A 19,007-nucleotide genomic window follows, 5' to 3' on the forward strand; every position below is an offset into this window, starting at 1 on the left:
CTGGCACTCCCACTGCAACTCCGCAAATCTGTCTAGGAATAAATCTCTGGGCAAAAACAAGGCCTGTGACTTCCTGCTTCAAATTTCTCTCAATCCAATCTGAAAATAAACAAGAGAGCCTTTTGTAGATTGGAGTCCAAGGCCTGTTTAGTAGCAGTCTGATTATTTGCGAGAGATGATGCCACTGGATTTAGGACCTGTGCTACTGAAGATTGTGCAGCAGATGCCCTTGGAGTTGTCGCATTATCCTTGGTAGACTGCAGTGCAGACAGACATTCATCTATGACTGCACAAGGCTGTCTCGTGGACTCCTCCACACTCCCAGTCCAGCCTTGTATTTTGAACAGACTCAAGTGACTGCTCCATTTATAAGTAGACACTGTGAGCTCAGAATTCGAAGACACTTCAGCAGAATTGTGATGTCTCTCCAGGAACAAGTGCCTGCTCCTCATCTGCCAGCATCACTTGCTGCTTCTCAATCATGAACTGTGACTCACTTGCTGAAACCTCCACTTACTTACCCTTTGCATGTGGCTCATTGCTATCCTTTGAATTACATTTATAGCACTATTTCAATTATTGTTTTCATAGTGCTCAATGTACTATTTTCCAGGACTTACACTTTTCATGGGCATTTACTGCACAATTTCTCAGTGCTTATATTTTGCACAGCACTAATTGTAGTATTATTTTCAAGCTAGAAGTTTCAAATGGTCACTAGCACGGATCAAATCTACTGCTTCCAATATCTCAGTTGACCATTCTTTACACGTGACTCTATTCATAGAGGTGGAGAAATTGGGTGCATTTGCCTCTCCTGTTAGCGCCCCCTTAAAGGGAAGGGCCATCGCTGCAGGCTTTGCAGTATGAAGGGGACTTACCTGGACCCCCAAGGGAGCGGCGAACCCGCGCGATCAGTCTGGCACTCAAGCAGACCGTCGGGCTGAACGATCGTGAGCAGGAACCCGGGAGAAAAACAAGAAATGTAAGGTTTTTTTTACTTACCTCAACCACCTCCCTTAATCATTGTCCCTGTAATGGCTGGCCGCCTGCTCCATGCCTCCTCTGGCCTGTAGGAGACGCTAACGGGAGGCGCAAATGCACCCAATTTACTCCCATGCCTCTCCTTGTGGTCCAACTCCAGGTTATACTTTAAAAACAAGTTTTGTTTTGAGCACTATTGAAAACATTTACTATGTTGATGACAAACTAAAAATCTGGTTGAACAAAAGCAACTGTTACTAAATGGAGGCTATAATCTATTGAATAGATTGTATGTGGGCAGTCACAGAAATCAGCAGATAAATAGAAAATTGTGAGATCGAACAAGATATTTAATGCACACAGGTGGCTGAAGAAAGAGGAAAATAATGTTATTTTTAACAGATCACCATTCTGTGGTATTGGATAATGGTATTTATTTTCTCATATCTGCGCACTGCTTACCCTCTGGTACTGCTCTCAAAAGACTATTCTTGTGCAAGTCTTGACAGTAAATATCAGTGGACCATTTGAGCACTGCAGACATTCTAGCCAAGTTTAATCCTCTCCTCATCCCAAATTCACACATATGTTCTCTCAGCAGATATTGCTGAATAGTGGGAAACCTGGCTGATTTTCTTTCCCTACCCCAGGGTCACTGAAGCCATTTGTAGCACTTTGAGATGAGCTACTTCAGCACAGATTGGGGATTAAACCTAGCACCTACCTGATCAGCAACTCACTGGTTAATTTCATGGGGGCCGAAATTAGTGAAACACAAGTTCTGCCCATTTTCCGGTGGTCCCCGGGTGGTGGGTCATTTTTTTACCACCCGGTATACTGGGGCCAAGTGGGCAGGAATTTCATTCCACTTTTCTCAGCAGTAAGCGGAGCGGAGTGTAACGGACGTTTGCGGAGGATGGTGTGTGGCAGAGGAGAATCTTCGGCTCCTGAGTTGTGTGCATGCGCCCCTCCGAGAGGCACCGACAGGAAGCCAGAGACTACTGGCTTGAGATCATTGTGTGTGGGGGGGGAAGAGATCGCTGTGGCGGGGGGCGGGGAGGTGGGGGGGGAGAGGGAAGAGATCGCTGTGGGGTGGGGGGAGTGGCGGGGGGAGAGGTCACTGTGGGGTGGCCTGAGATCGCTGTGTGGGGGGAAGAGATCGCTGTGGGGGGGGGGGGGGGTGGTGGTGAGAGGAAAGATCGCTGTGGGGGGGAGGTCGGGGAGCGATCTCTGTGAGGGAAGAGATCGCTGTGGGGGGGAAGAGATCACTGTGAGGGGAAGGGATCGCTGTGGGGGGTGGGGTGTGGGGGAGGACAGAGACTGGGGCGGGGGGGAGAGACTGGGTTGGGGGTGAGAGAGAGACTGAGGTGTGAGAGAGACTGGGGTGTGGGATAGACTGGGGGTGAGGGAGACTAATACAATTTTTTATTATAGTTCATTAATAAAGGTGTAAATAAGGCTTTCTTAGACCATTTATATTCCTGCCTAACACCAGAAAATACTACAATCCATTTAAAAATACATCAAACTGTGGAGAACTATAAAGATGTGTGTAATATCAAACAAACCTGTCAGCCCTTTGTACATACCGGCCACTTAAGAATCACTTAAAAGCACCTTCTCCAGGACGGTTTGCAGTTCCGGCAGTATTTTGGCGGTATGTCATGAATTTTGCACTTTTGGGCAGTATGTCAACAGTCTGCATGGGCGGGTGGTGTGCATACCGCCCGGCGGTATGTCACTGATGAATTTTCCGCCGGACGGTATGTTGGCGGTATGTAGGTGTTTTTTCACCAATATTGCATTTTTGGGCGGTAAGCGGGCGGTAGTGGGAGGTATGTCGATGAATTTCGGGCCCCTTGAGCAGCAATTAATTTTTACTCTTAATTTATCTCTATTCTTTTCTGACTGCTATTTCTGTTGCCAACCTTCCTGATACACGGCCATCCTGTTGATGCTGCTTTTTATTTTTGCAAATAAAAAAAGGTGATAATTATACAGTGACAATAGTATTCCTCAGAAAAGTATGCAGCTGGACTGATTTTCAGCACAATCATTATTAAATAAGTCATTTATTTTTAAGGTAGTCCTTGTACAGTTCTGTGTAAATTTGGATTATGTTATTTATTAGGAGAGCATTGCAAATACTTCCTTTTCAAAGAGTGTCACAATAAAAAAGCAGTCATGAATAGCATCAGAAAATATTAGAACTGTGCCAGCAAAAAAAATATAAAATGTCGATACTTCTGCTTACCATCTTCTGATGAGCTTTAAATAGTGACGAGATATTCCACCATAACAGTATATCCTACCATACAGTGAAAACTATGAGTGATAATTCAAAATCAGATCAATATGCTGTTACTGAAAAGATCAATAGAGTAGAGTCCTAGCTTCCACTTTGTTGATTTGGATGAATTAGAAAGGAGGATAAGAAAATAATAACACATTATAGCAGAACTGATACAGCGACTGCAAGAGGAGCTTAATATTTCTGTTGAATTGTATGGGAAGCAATACATGGGGTGCTTATAGTTATCAAAACATATGCACATGTTATCACACATAAAGTGTGTGCAAGTCTCAGTATACTTGTTACAATTGCAAGCTACTAGAGGGTGAGTTTTGGGGTAGTCCAATAATTAGTTGGTTGTCCAGTTTTTGAACAGGTATGTGCATGGAAATTTTGCTTAAAAAGTGGCACCAAGCAGGAACAGAAAATGCAAGAAAGATGTGCATTTATGCATGGTGTTTCACAACCTTAGGATATCCCAAAGTGCTTTACAGCCAATTACATATTTATATGAAGTGTAGTCACTGTTGTAATGTAGGAAATAAAGTAACCAATTAGAACACAGCAAGCTCTCACAAATAGCAATGTGATAATGACCAGATAATCTGTTTTTAGGTGTTGGTTGAGGGATAAATATTGACCAGGACTTTGAGGAGAACGCCCCTGCTTTTCTTCAAATAGTGCTGTGAGATCTTTTATGTTCACCTGAGGAGGCAGACAAGGTCTCGGACAGTGCTGCACTCCCTCAGTACTGCACTGGTCAGCCTAGATGTTGTGCTTAAGTCCCTGGAGTTGGATTATGAAAGAAAGTATGCATGCTCGGGTGATCACTGGCCAGTATAGGCAGATTGTCTGACGCCACCAAATCATGTTACAAGGCTGTTTGCATGTATCTGGCAGTGACCATGAGGTACTAGGGATGAAATTGCCCTTTCCGATAAGGCTTCTGGTCACCAGAAAGTGGCGGCCACAGCACAGCGCGGAATGGCCGGCGAGTCTCCTCAGGGTCAGAGGTGTCCTGGATCACTCCACCCATTTTCCCATGCGGCGTGCACATGCCGACCCCTTACCAACCGGCGACCACACCTTCCCAAAATTTCCCCGCGGGAAATTACCCTTTTGTAGAATTGCCCCGCGGGAGTGGCGCCGCCACCGGCTGGTGCCCCGACAGATTTTTGTGTCGGTGCACTCCTTGATGGTCGGAGGTGCAGCCGCCCTTAAAGGGGAGGTGGCACTGCCAGTGATGCCATTTTATCTTTTATTGTCAGCCGACTGCCAGGTCGGGTCGACAATTATGCCCCTGGGTTCGGCCGTGTTATGTATGAATAAAGAGTCTGACTGGATACTGTGAACTCAAAGTAAAGTGTGAATATAGTCTTTTATTGCAGGTCTGCAGAGTGCCTCTCCGACCTGTGAGGCCTCCTTAAGTACAGTTGCTCCCAAGGGATTGTGGGATCCCTTGGGATGCCAGGGGTTGAGCCCTCTGGTGGCTACACAAGGTATATACAGGTTTGCATATATAACAACATTCCCCCGCAAAGTCAATAGTGTAACTATTTACAAGGTGAGTCGATCTGAGGCCTTTCTTTCCCTGGTTGATCGTCTCGGTGCAAATGTTGGTTTTGGTGAATCGTTTGCTGGGCCCTCGCTGGGCTGCTGTGCAGCAGGCCTTGCTGGGCTGCCTGATGTGGTGAGTCCTGCTGGGCTGCTACGGGTGATGGGTTCTGCTTCGTGATCAACCACGGTGTCGGTTGCCAGTGGTGCGTATGTTGGGGATCAAAGAAGGTAGGGTCCAATGTGGGTTGCTCTGGATAGTTCGTGAATCTGAGTTTGATTTGGTCCAAGTGTTTCAGGTGAATGAGTCCATTTGAAAGTTTGACCCGAAACATCCCTCTTTGGCCACAATAGTGCCGGGAAGCCACTTGGGATCTTGTCCATAGTTCAACACAAATACAGGATCATTGATTTCAATCTCGCGTGACACATTTGCGCTATCATGATATGTACTTTGTTGAAGCCGCCTGTTCTTTACCTGTTCATGTAGATCAGGGCGGCCTAATGCGAGCCTTGTCTTAAGTGCCCTTTTCATGAGCAGTTCAGTGGGTGGAATCCCAGTGAGCGAGTGGGGTCTCGTGCGGTAGCTAAGCGGGACTTGGGATAGGTGTATCTGTAGTGAGCCTTCAGTTACCCTCCTCAAGCTCTGCTTGTTGGTTTGCACTGCTCTCTCTGCCTGACCATTTGATGCTGGTTTGAATGGGGCAGATACAACATGTTTGATCTCATTACGGGTCATGAACTCTTTGAACTCGGCACTGGTGAAACATGACCCGTTGTCACTCACAAGGACTTCAGCAGGCCGTGCATGGCAAACATGACCCGCAGGCTTTCAGTAGCGGCAGCGGACGTGGTTGCCAACATTATCTCACATTCAATCCATTTGGAGAACGCATCTACAACCACTAGGAACATCATACCCAAAAATGGGCCTGCATAGTCGACATGGACCCTGGGCCACGGTTTGAAGAGCCAAGACCATAAACTTAGTGGTGCCTCCCTGGGTGCATTGCTTAACTGTGAGCATGTGTTACATTTGTGCACGCAGGACTCTTAAGTCCGCATCGATACAGGGCCACCACAGGTGGGATTTGGCTATCGCTTTCATCATTACAATGCCTGGGCGGGTACTGTGGAGATCACTGATGAAGGTGTCTCTGCCCTTCTTGGGGACCACTACCTGATTGCCCCACAGAAGGCAGTCTGCCTGTATAGACATTTCATCTCTGCGCCGCTGTTACGGCTTTATCGCTTCCTGCATTTCCACTGGGACACTGGACCAGATCCCATGAAGCACACAATTTTTTACTCGGGACAGTAAGGGATCCTGGCTCGTCCAGGTTCTAATCTGTCGGGCTGTGACGGGTGATTGCTCACTCTCGAATGCTTCCATTACCATGACTAAATCTGCAGGCTGTGCCATTTCCACCCCCGTGGTGGGCAATGGAAGCCTACAGAGAGTATCGGCACAGTTTTCTGTGCCTGGCCTGTGGCAGATGGCGTAGCTGTATGCGGATAACGTGAGCGCCCATCTCTGGATGCGGGTCGATGCATTCATATTTAATCCCCTTACTTTTGGAAAAAAGCGATATCAATGGCTTATGGTCAGTTTCCAATTCAAATTTGAGCCCAAACAAATATTGATACATTTTCTTTACCCCATAAACACATGCTAACGCTTCTTTTTCAATCATGCTGTAGGTTCTCTCAGCCTTAGACAGACTTCTGCATGCATAAGCAACCGGTTGCAATTTCCCAGATTCATTAGCTTGTTGCAATACACATCCGACCCCGTTCGATGATGCATCACATGTTAGAACCAAACGCTTACATGGATCATACAACACAAGCAAGTTGTTTGAGCACAACAATTTTCTCGTTTTTACAAAGGCATTTTCTTGGCTTTTGCCCCATACCCATTCGTCTCCTTTACGCAGTAAGATGTGCAGTGGTTCTAACAGTGTGGTGAAACACGGTAAGAAGTTACCAAAGTAGTTCAGGAGTCCTAGAAACGACCGCAGCTCCGTCACGTTTAGTGGCCTCGGTGCGTTCTCGATCGCCTCAGTCTTCGAATTGGTGGGCCTGATGCTGTCCGCCGTGATTCTCCTCCCCAGGAACTCCACTTCGGGTGCCAGGAAAACGTACTTCGAGCGTTTTAACCTGAGCCGACTAAGAACCTGCTCCAGGTTGTGCAGATGCTCGACTGAGTCCCGACCTGTAACCAAGATGTCATCCTGGAAGACCACGGTACGCGTTACCGACTTCAGTAAGCTTTCCATGCTTCTCTGGAATATCGCCACAGCTGATCGAATCCCTAGCGGGCATCTGTTGTAAATGAAGAGACCTTTATGCGTGTTGATGCAGGTGAGGCCTTTCACTGATTTATCCAGCTCCTGCCAGCATCACAAAAAGGTCGTCAGCTTTTGGTAGTGGATATTGATCCTGCAGGGAGAAACGATTGATCGTTACTTTGTAATCACCACAGATTCTGACGGTGCCATCACCCTTGAGGACTGGAACAATCGGACTGGCCCACTCGTTGAATTAGATCGGCGAAATGATGCCCTCTCATTGCGGCTGGTCCAGCTCGATCTCCAACCTCTCTCAGCATGTACGGCACTGCACTCACCTTGTGATGGATGGGTCGCGCCTCCAGAATTAGGTGGACCTGCACTTTTGCACCTTGGAACTTCCCGATGCCTGGTTCGAACAGCAAAGGGAACTTGTTTAAGACCTGGGCACACGAAGTGTCATCAGCGGACGAGAGCGCTCGGACGTAATCCCAGTTCTAGCGTATCTTTCCCAGCCAGCTCCTGCCAAGCAGCGTGGGACCATCGCCCGGTACCACCTAGAGTTGTAGCTTGTGCACCGCTCCATCATAGGAGACCTTTACAGTAGCACTGCCAATTACGGGAATCAGTTCCTTTGTGTAAGTTCTCAGTTTCGTGCGAATGGGGCTCAGGACCGGCCTTGAGGCCTTGCTGCACCACAATTTATCGAAAGTCTTTTTGCTCATAATGGACTGGCTCGCGCCCGTGTCCCGCTCCATTGACACCGGGAGTCCATTTAATTCAACCTTCAGCATTATCGGGGGGCATTTTGTGGTAAATGTGTGCACCCCTTATACCTCTGCCTCCTTGGTCTGAGGCTCTGATTCATCATGATCCGTCGTGGATCTGTCCTCCTCTGAAACAAGGTGGTTTGCAGGATTAGAAGGGTTCGCAGCTCGCCTGTACATACATTAGAGGTCTCCCATTGTTCCACAGCCCTTGCAAACGTACCCCTTGAAGCAGCATGAATGGAAACAATGATCCCCCTCGCAGCACTAACAAGGTGTTAATGGCCTTGCATTCATCACCCTTGATGGTGGACTCTGAGACATCTGCAGACATGCAGCTGCAGGCATGTGCTTTGCTATTTGAAAACAATGTCACTTTGTTCACAGTACTTGTAGCAGCACTCGTGTGCTGAGAGATTTGCTTAGTATTGTCACCGGTGGCAATGAACGCCTGGGCTATCGCTATGGCTTTACTCAAGGTTGGGGTCTCTACAGTCAAAAGTTTCCGAAGTATCACTTCATGGCCAATGCCTAGTATGAAGAAGTCTCTGAGCATGTGCTCCAAATGTCCTTCAAATTCGCAATGTCATGCAAAGCGTCTCAGCTCGATGTCATAGTTCGCCACTTCCTGGCCTTCAGACCTTTTGTAGGTGTAGAAACGGTATCTCGCCATCAGAATGCTTTCCTTCGGGTTCAGATGCTCCCGGACCAGTCTGCACAAATCATCGTATGATTTCTCTGTGGGTTTCGCTGGAGCAAACAGATTTTTCATGAGGCCATACATTGGTGCCCTGCAGACGGTGAGGAGAATCGCCCTTCGTTTGGCAGCGTTCGCTTCTCCTTCCAGCTCGTTGGCCACAATGTATTGGTCGAGTCGCTCCACGAAGGTTTCCCAATCATCTCCCTCCGAAAATTTCTCCAGGATGCCCACTGTTCTCTGCATCGTTGAGTTCATCATCTGTATCTTGTCGCCAGTTGTTATGTATGAATAAAGAGTCTGATTGGATACTGTGAGCTCAAAGTAAAGTGTGACCGTAGTCTTTTATTGCAGGTCTCCAGAGTGTCTCTCTGGCCTTTGAGGCCTCCTTAAGTACAGGTGCTCCCAAGGGATTGCGGGATCCCTTGGGACTCCAGGGGATGAGCCCTCTGGTGGCTACACAAGGTATATACAGGTTTACATATATAACAGGCTGGGTATGCCAACAAGCAGCCTGGCACCCTCTCTTGGCTGCTAGGTCGCTGGCCCGGTCGAAACGCTCCCTGGTGGCTCAGTGAACCTATGTGAAAAATATGCAGAGTTCGCAGCGGCCCTCTTTAACTGAAGGGGAGAAGTATTGTGCCGTGTCGGCCCGATGCTGATGACTGGTCGGGGCGGCAGGCCCGCTGCATAGGCATTTCCGTACCGCAGTTGCCACAACACCCGCCTCGACTGATAAAAAGCTTAAAAGTGCCGAAAATTAACGGCATCGCCGCCACATGGGCTGCGGGGGAGAAAAACTTCAAAAAACAAAGGGTGCGCCCTCGTTTCTACCCCACTGCCTTCACAGGATCTGGGTCAGCAGAAAGTCAGATGGAGAGCTGGGACATTTGCAGCTAGGAGACCTGTAGCTACCACACAGAATATGCCTGGCATAGCCAGTGACAGTACTGGACAGTGGTGGCCTCCAATCTAACTCAATCTCCTTGCAGACATGCTGCAATGCTGACCTACAGGGATGGTACCATAGAGTTGCAAAGTGGCTCACCCTCTTGCAACGATTTTAAGCAGCATAGCCTCCACTTTAACAATCATTGAACAGGGCTATACTCTCATATCTGCACATAGGTTATTTTTTATCTTTTGGCTGTTGCTTCTTCGTCCCCTCCCCCGTTAGTCATAGAGAAAATTACAAATGGGTTGAGGCATCTTTTGAGCCTTTCTAATGCCAAAGGATGCATTTGACAGGTGATCTTACAGTATGTCCACTCCTTTTATATGTAACTATTGATGAACAACTTTTCTGTCCATTCCTTATTACAGTCAAACCGGTGTTATGTAGGAAAATACCCTTTGCTTGTGTATCCCCAGCACATATATATTGAAAATAAACTTACCCTTCTCTCAAAAAACATGGAAGCAATGTACTAATGAGTGCTTAAAATTGACAGTACTTACTAATAGAACTACCTTTCCCTTTCAAAATCCTTATATTTTTCAATAAATTTATACTTGGCCAATTAATGATGATCTAAAGGGACTGTATTTAGGAACAGTCCAGTCCAGGAGAGGGCAAAGATTTCAAATGTGACCTCCGTTACAATGATTTCTCAAAAGCGTTTCCATAAGATATAGTCATTTAATTAGCTTTACAGGTAATAATAATAATGTAGCAGGAACTTACCTCCATAATATAAAGAGTTTATTTGCCCAGCTTCTACTCATGCCAGAGACCTGCTCAACTAATGCCTGTACAATGTTTGTGGATTATAGATTGCCAGATTTAGTACTGTAAGCACGGGAAATTACTAGAGTCGATAATTAAGGATAGAGTGACTGAACACCTTGAAAATTTTCAGCTGATCAGAGGGAGCCAACATGGATTTGTAAAGGATGGGTCATGCCTGATGAATGCGATCAAATTTTTTGAAGAGGTGACTAAAGTAGTGGATAGGGGAATGTCTATGGATGTTATTTATATGGACTTCCAGAAGGCATAAGAGAGTTAACTAAGGTTGAAGCTCATTGAACTGAAGGCAAATTAAGAAATTGGCTGAGTGGCAGGAGATAGAGAATAGGGATAATGGGTAGGTATTCAAGTTGGCAGGATGTGACTAGTGGTGTCCCAAGAGAATCTGTTTTGGAGCCTCAACTTTTCCTACATAACACCGGTTTGACTGTAATAAGGAATGGACAGAAAAGTTGTTCATCAATAGTTACATATAAAAGGAATGGACATACTGTAAGATCACCTGTCAAATGCATCCTTTGGCATTAGAAAGGCTCAAAAGGTGCCTCAACCCATTTGTAATCCTCTCTATGACTAAGGGGGGAGGGGACTAAGAAGCAACAGCCAAAAGATAAAAAATAACCTATGTGCAGGTATTTGTTAATGACTTAGATGATAGGATAGAAAGTCACATATCCAAGTTTGCCGATGACACAAAGATATGCGGCAGTGTATATGGAAGCATAAAATTACAAAGAGATATTAATAGAATGTGAATAGTCAAAACTGTGGCAAATGGATTTCAATGTAGGCAAATGAGAGGTCATCCACTTTGGATCTAAAAAGGATAGAACAGAGTACTTTCTAAATGGTGAAAAGCTAGAAACAGTGGCGGTCCAAAGAGACTAGGGGGTCCATGTACATAGCTCATTAAAATGTCATGGACAGGTACATAAAATAATCAAGAAGGCTAATGGAATGCTGGCCTTTATATCTAGAATACAAGGGGGTTGAAGTTATGCTACAACTATACAATACCCTGGTTAGAACACATCTGGAGTACTGTGAGCAGTTCTGGGTACCACATCTTAGGAAGGATATATTAGTTTTGGAAGGAGAGCAGCGTAGATTTACCACAATGATACCTGGACTCACAGGGTTAAATTACGAGAAGAGATTACACAAACAAGGGTTGTATTCCCTGGAATTTAGAATGCTAAGGGGTGATTTGATTGAAGTTGTCAAGATATTAAGGGGAACTGATAGGGTAGATACAACAAAACTTTGTCTGCTGATTGGGGAATCCAGGACGAGGGGGCATAGTCTAAAAGTTAGAGCAAGACCTTTCAGGAGTGAAATTAGGAAACACTTCTACAGACAAAGGATAGTAGGAGTTTGGAACACTCTTCCGCACACTGCAATTGATGCTAAGTCAATTGTTACTTTTAAATCTGAATTTGATAGATTTTTGTTAACCAAAGGTATTCAGGAATATGGACCAAAGGCGGTATGTGGATGTAGATCACAGAAATGCCATGATTTCTGTTATGTACGTAATAACTCGATAGACTGAATACTGTAAACTAACACAGGTACAAACCTGGCTCTGCTTTATTAGGGCCCAAAGTGACTACATTACATAATGGCTTGCCTTTTATACCTGGGCCGCACACACGAGTTGAACGTCTCAGTTCAACTCCAGCCTTGGGCGAGCGTTCTGAGTCTGTTATGACTGGGGGCTGGGTGGCCGATCTGATGGGAGTGGCAATGACCATGTCAGGGATTGAAAGTCCAGATTCATTGATAACAGCGGAGTCCTCTGATGACTGAGGGTAGATTGGTTGGTCACTGATTGTGTCTTCCTCAGACTGTTCCGGTTCATCCGTGTGCCCCAGCTTTATCTGATCAACATGTTTTCTGCATGTTTGCCTATTCTTGAGCTTGACGATAAACACTCTGTTACCCTCCCTGGCCGTAACAGTACCGGCGATCCACTTGGGACCTTGACCATAATTTAGTACATACACAGGATCGTTAACAGAAATGTCGCGTGACACAGCAGCGCGATCCTGATACCACTGCTGACTTTGACGTCTGTATTCAACATGATCGTTCAAGTCAGGGTGGACAAGAGAGAGCTTGGTCTTGAGACCTCTCTGCAGCAATAGTTCAGCAGGGGGAACCCTGGTAAGCGTGTGGGGTCTTGTCCTGTAACTAAGCAATATGCATGACAAGCGAGTCTGCAGTGAACCTTGAGTTACACGTTTCATACTCTGCTTGATGGTTTGGACAGCATGCTCTGCTTGACCATTAGATGCGGGTTTGAATGGTGCTGACCTCACATGTTTGATACCATTGAGTTTCATGAACTCTTGAAACCCCAGACTAGTGAAGCAAGGTCTGTTGTCGCTTACAACGATGTCGGGCAGACTATGAGTGGCAATATGACACGAAGGCTCTCAATGGTAGCTGTGGATGTACTGGATGACATGATTATACACTCTATCCATTTGGAATATGCATCCACCACAACTAAAAACATCTTTCCCAAGAAGGAACCTTCAAAGTCGATGTGGATCCTGGACCATGGTTTAGATGGCCACGATCACAGACTCAGCGGCAATTCCGCTGGTGCTTTACTTAGCTGCATGCAAGTGTTGCACTGATGCACACATGATTTCAGATCAGAGTCAATTCCAGGCCACCATACATGAGATCTGGCAATGGCTTTCATCATGACAATACTGAGATGAGTGCTATGTAGGTCATGTACAAATTTCTCTCTGCCTTTCTTAGGCATAACAACACGATTACCCCACAGTAAACAATCTGACTGAATGGATAGTTCTTCTTTGCGATGGTTGTAAGGTTGGGTCTCATCACCCATTTGCTTGGGTATGGCAGACCAATCACCACTAAGGACACAACATTTCACGACCGATGATATCACGTCCTGGCTGGTCTAGGTCTTAACTTGTTAAGCAATGACAGGGGTTCCTTCACTTTCAAAAGCATCCATAATTAACAGTAGGTCTGCAGGTTGTGGCATCTCCACCTCCGATGCGGGCAACGGCAGAAGGCTCAGTGCATCGGCACAATTCTCAGTGCCAGGTCTATGGTGAATGACATAATCATAGGCAGATAATGTCAGTGCCCACCTCTCGATATGGGACGATGCATTGGTATTGATAGCTTTGTTTTCCAAAAACAATGAAATGAGTGGCTTGTGATCTGTTTCCAGTTCAAACTGAAGACTAAACAGGTACTGATGCATCTTTTTAGCCCCATACACACAGGCTAATCCTTCCTTTTCTACCATGCTGTAGGCTCTTTCCATCTTTGACAAACTTTTAGAAGCATACGCAACAGGTTGTAGTTTACCCGACTCATTAGCTTGTTGGAGCACGCATCCAACTCCATATGACGAAGCATCACAGGCCAATACTAGATGCTTACATGGATCATAATGTACCAGCAGCTTATTAGAGCAAAGCAAATTAATAGCTTTCTCAAAAGCTCTATCTTGAGATGCACCCCAAACCCAGTTGTTGCCTTTTCTTAGCAGCATGTGCAGTGGCTCTAATGAAGTGCTCAATCTAGGTAGGAAATTACCGAAGTAGTTGAGTAGACCAAGGAACGAATATAACTCCATCACATTCTGAGGCTTGGGTGCATTTTTGATGGCCTTGGTTTTCGTGTCTGTAAGCCTAATGCCGTCAGCAGCAATTTTCCTCCCCAGGAATTCGACTTCTGGTGCTATGAAGATGCACTTCGAACATTTCAGTCTGAGTCCCACTTTGTCCAGATGATGTAGAACCTCTTACAGGTTGTTCAGATGTTCGGCGGTGTCACGACCTGTGACCAGGATGTCATCTTGGAACACGACGGTTCTAGGGATGGACTTCAGTAAACTCTCCATGTTTCTCTGAAATATGGCTGCAGCCAAGCGAATTCTGAAAGGACACCTATATCTCGGATTGCATATCCGGATCTGCGCTATACTGGTCATCATCCTCCACGTGGTGTGTCGCAGCACGTTTGCTCAGTTGCAGACACATGCGCTGGAGATGCCCCAGTCTCGAACAGCCTTTGCAAATGTACTGTTTAAAGTGACACTGATGAGGCCGATGATTGCCCCCACAACGCCAACACGGTGAAATCAGATTCATTCCCGTAGGCGGACTTTGGGCAGTCACAGGTTTCGCATACGCAATCGAGTAGGCCCTGCCATATGCAGCTCTGCCAAATGACGATACAATCTTGTTTACAGTACTTGCCGAGTTCCGATTTTTCGATGATATCTGCTTTAAGTTTTTGTCTGTCGTCATGCATGCCTTTGATGGCTTTGTTCAAATCGAGTGTCTCCGCCGCCAGTAGCTTGTGCAGGATCATTTCGTGGTTGATGCCAATTAGAAAGAAGTCCCGCAGCATGTCTCCCAATGCGTTTTTGAACTTACACGGTCCAGCTAGACGTCTTACGTTGGCAACAAATTCCGACACATCCTGGCCCTCAGAATGAACGTGCGTGTAGAAACGATGTCGTGAGATGATGATGCCTTCTTCTGGTTTGAGATGGTCACATACCAGAGCATACAATTCCTCATAGTCCTTGTCTATTGGACTTGCAGACGAGAGAAAATTCTTTGAGTCCATAGATTTTCGGACTGCAAACCGTGAAGAAGACCACCCTGTGCCTAACTGCGTCAGTGGGTTCCTCCATTTTGTTGGCCACGAAGTACTCATCCAAGCGAGCTACAAAATCTGCTCAGTCCTCTCCCTCCACGAATCTCTCCAGAATTCCAATTGTGCTCATTTTTGCATGCGAAGGTTCTTAAGTTACCTCGTCGCCAAATGTTATTTATGTAATAACTCGATAGACTGAATACTGTAAACTAACACAGGTACAAACCTGGCTTTGCTTTATTAGGGCCAAAAGTGATTACATTACATGATGGCTTGCCTTTTATACCTGGGCCGCACACACGTGCGTACAGCCCAATGACCTCCGACACTGGCGCCACCTGGTGGCTAGTAACCTCAAGCATATATACATAACAATTTCATTGAATGGCGAAACAGGCTCGAGGAGCTAAATAGCCTACTCTTGTTCCTATGTTGCAAAGGGGATCAAGTATAAAAGCAGGGAAGTCTTGCTACAGCTATATAGGGTATTGGTGAGGCCACACCTGGAATACTGCGTGCAGTTTTGGTTTCCATCTTTACAAAAGAATATACTTGCTTTGGAGGCAGTTCAGAGAAGGTTCACTAGATTGATTCCGGGGATGAGGGGGTTGACTTATGAGGAAAAGTTGAGTAGGTTAGGCCTCTACTCATTGGAATTCAGAAGAATGAGAGGTGATCTTCTTGAAACGTGTAAGATTATAAGGGGGCTTGACAAGGTGGATGCAGAAAGGCTGTTTCCACTGACGGGGGAGACTAGACCTAGAGGGCATGATCTTAGAATAAGGGGCCGCCCATTTAAAACAGAGATGAGGAGAAATTTCTTCTCTCCGAGGGTTGTAAATCTGTTGAATTCGCTGTCTCAGAGAGCTGTGGAAGCTGGGACATTGAATAAATTTAAGACAGAAATAGACAGTTTCTTAAACGATAAGGGGATAAAGGGTTATGGGGACCGGGCAGGGAAGTAGAGCTGAGTCCATGATCAGATCAGCCATGATCTTATTGAATGGTGGAGCAGGCTCGAGGGGCCCTATGGCCTACTCCTGCTCCTTTTTCTTATGTTATGTTCCTAAATACAGGGAGAAAATCTACAGACACCAGTCTGCTGGAATATGAACTAAACAAGAGTAATATAAAAACAGCTGTCCTTCCACAGCTACTTATGCATTCGAGTATTTGTTAACTACTCTCTGGGAGACATTCAGGGTTTATTTCCCTTTGATATATTTTTACTCCTTAGGAAAGAGATTTTGTCTGGCATTATCTAACTTTTTTCTGACCCAGTTCTTTATTTCCTGAGTCTCCAGTTTGAGAGCCAAAGGCTGTTCACATCTCTTGGGCGACTTATTTTCCTTGATAACAAACTTGGATAAACAGGAGAGCATTGAACATTGCAATTTGAGATAAAAGTCAATAACATTTTGTAATGTAAGATGACAATTGTTGTAACATTAATAATATTTATTATTATTTACTTTGTTCAATACTCTAGTAATCAATGAGGGAGATTGACTTATTGATGTCTCTGTACCGTTGTGTTTCCAATAACCACAGGATCTTATCTTCGTAGTTGATAATTGCTGAGCTACTAATGCATAAAAATAAACCCTCAGGTAAAAATTTCAGAGAATCATGATTGCAATAATAGTTAAAGCAGCATTTCATCTTTGGCACTCCTAGAGCAGAGCTTCACAAACAGAGGTGCACATCGGTAGCATTACTACCGATTTTTCTTCTGTGAATGGGTAGAAAATCTTGGTGGACGTGTACCTGAATTGGCAATACCTGTTCCTGGCATGTAAAGTGCTCACTGGGATTGCTGAAAATATACCCCCAGATTTTTTTTAACCATGGTATCCAACCGCTTTGTTATTTGTACTGCAACAGGAAAGAAAAATACAAGAGGAATTTTTTTAGGGCATTATAAAACTTTGTGTCAGGGCCTGCAGTGACCTGGCACCAATCCAGTGTTTGAATTTTCTCTGGAATGTTATGTTTTGTTGGTAAGGAAGATAGTAATATTTTTAATGAAGCCGTTTGCACCATATGATGTGCTGAATCAGATAATATAATCCCATCGTATTTACTTCTTCCACTCAAAACATAAAAGCTTTGCGCTATCTCCTGCCCTGTATTGTGACTGTATTATGATAAGCCCAGGCTATATTGATTACCTCAACTTCAGTGGTTAGAAAGAAGTGGAATTTGTTGAGAAGGGTACACATGCTTTTTAAATTACTTTATTATCCTTTATTATTTTTACATTCTTGTAATGGTGATTAGGGAACGGGACAAACCTCCAAGACTAGGGTTGACATTCCCGCACCTAGCATTACGGGATTTTTTACAAAATAGCAGTGTCGAAATTCAGGGTCTCAGAAAGACCCGTTACTGCCCATTTGCGGCGGCCATGCGGCGGAATCCTGTGGCTGCCGCTTTGTGGTCAACTGGCTGCTCCAACCCAAATTCAGGTTGGGGATTTTTTGGCCTAGACCCAATTCCGTCCCGATGCTGATGACCACCGCAAACACATCATCAGAATGCGCACCGCCGCTTTCTCTCGCCTGAAAAATACACCAACCGAAATTTAGGTAAAAAAATTGTTGCCCTGCCACGCGGTGCCTCCGACAGCTTTTTCTGTTGGTGCACCTTCTCCTCACTGTGTGCGACCCGACAGCGCGGCGGCCATTCAAGGGGAGGGCCCACTGCCGCGGTCGCCATGTCTTTATTTTTGCCGGCCAACTTTCCAATCAGCCGGCAAAATAGTGCCCACAGGTTCAGCCGGGCCGCCAACGGGCAGCCTGGCACGTCCTCTTGGGTGCCAGGCCGCTGGCCCAGCCGAAACCCTCACTGCTGGCCCAGTGGCCGAAGATACAAAATTACGGATTCTGTCCCCTTTAATGGAGGGGAGAGAGCGTGGTGACTCACATGAGCTGTGACATCACCACCGCTCCACCACTGAGTGACAGTGGCGGAGTCCCAATCCCGCCCCAAATTCAGCCCCTCAACCTGCCTTACCGCCGAACACCCGCCCCCACTATGACAGACTTCCAGTCCAATGAAAAAATAACATCAAAGACCTGAAAATTGATCGAACGGCCGCCTCCATTCTCCCGGCAGTAAAAGTAGGTAGGAAATCATAGGTGTGCCTGAATTTTGGCCCCAGCATGTCATTTCAAATTTTGCTAGTATGCACATAATTTTTTTAAATATCCTTTGTAAATTTATGGGTATTGGATTTTAAAAGCACTAAATTTCAAACTAACATGCTTGTATCATCAAATTCACTACATTATAAGTGCACTAGTAGAGACGTTTAATGTAAGGCCCTGGCTATGGTAGTTGGGATGCATTGTCTGATAATTAAAGTAAAACCCTTCATTGGAAATGAGCTGCCCCTTCCATGACCTGTAAGTGGTAATACGATATTTATAAATGCCATAGACTTGCTCCCCATTACTTTCAGTTTAATTTCTTCCTCTCTCCATTACAAGGCTGACTCTCACATCTTCCTTGAGGGCCCAATTTTGGCCATGATTTGCATCAATTTTTTTGGAGTAAGTTGTTTTTTCTGGCGTAAATTAAAAAATGCCATTTCCCCCTGAATATTTGCTCCAGAGTAAGTCAGTTAGGTACAATTTTTTTTAGTTCAGTTTTTTTTTCAAAAGGGGGCGTTCCCAGACACTTACGCCAGTTTTGGCCAGCTAAAACTTACTCCAAATCGACTTAGCTCAGCGTATGTGGCCAGCTCTGAAAAACCTTGCGGGCAGTTAAGAAATCGGCACAGGTTAGCACATTTAAAGCATCAAGAATTACAAAGCACTAAACAAAGCACAAAAATAAGCATTCAATAACAAATAAAAAATAGAAGGAAGCTGAGGACCTGCATCAAGACTTACAAAGCACTAAAGAAACCACAAAAAGCAATAAGCAATCAATCAATAAAAATAAAAAATAGAAGTCCTACCTTTATGCCAGAATCGGATTTTTTTTAAAGCTCCCCCCACATCAA

General features: G+C 45.3%; 1 protein-coding gene across 3 annotated transcripts in view; it reads left to right on the plus strand.

Annotated features, from left to right (window-relative positions):
* The window catches only part of nsg2 (neuronal vesicle trafficking associated 2), a 105,731-nt gene that overhangs the window by 65,906 nt on the left and 20,818 nt on the right, over positions 1–19,007 (plus strand). The window lies entirely within an intron of this gene.

The sequence above is a fragment of the Pristiophorus japonicus genome, chromosome 4 (genome assembly GCF_044704955.1).
Source record: "Pristiophorus japonicus isolate sPriJap1 chromosome 4, sPriJap1.hap1, whole genome shotgun sequence".
Taxonomy (NCBI): domain Eukaryota; kingdom Metazoa; phylum Chordata; class Chondrichthyes; family Pristiophoridae; genus Pristiophorus; species Pristiophorus japonicus.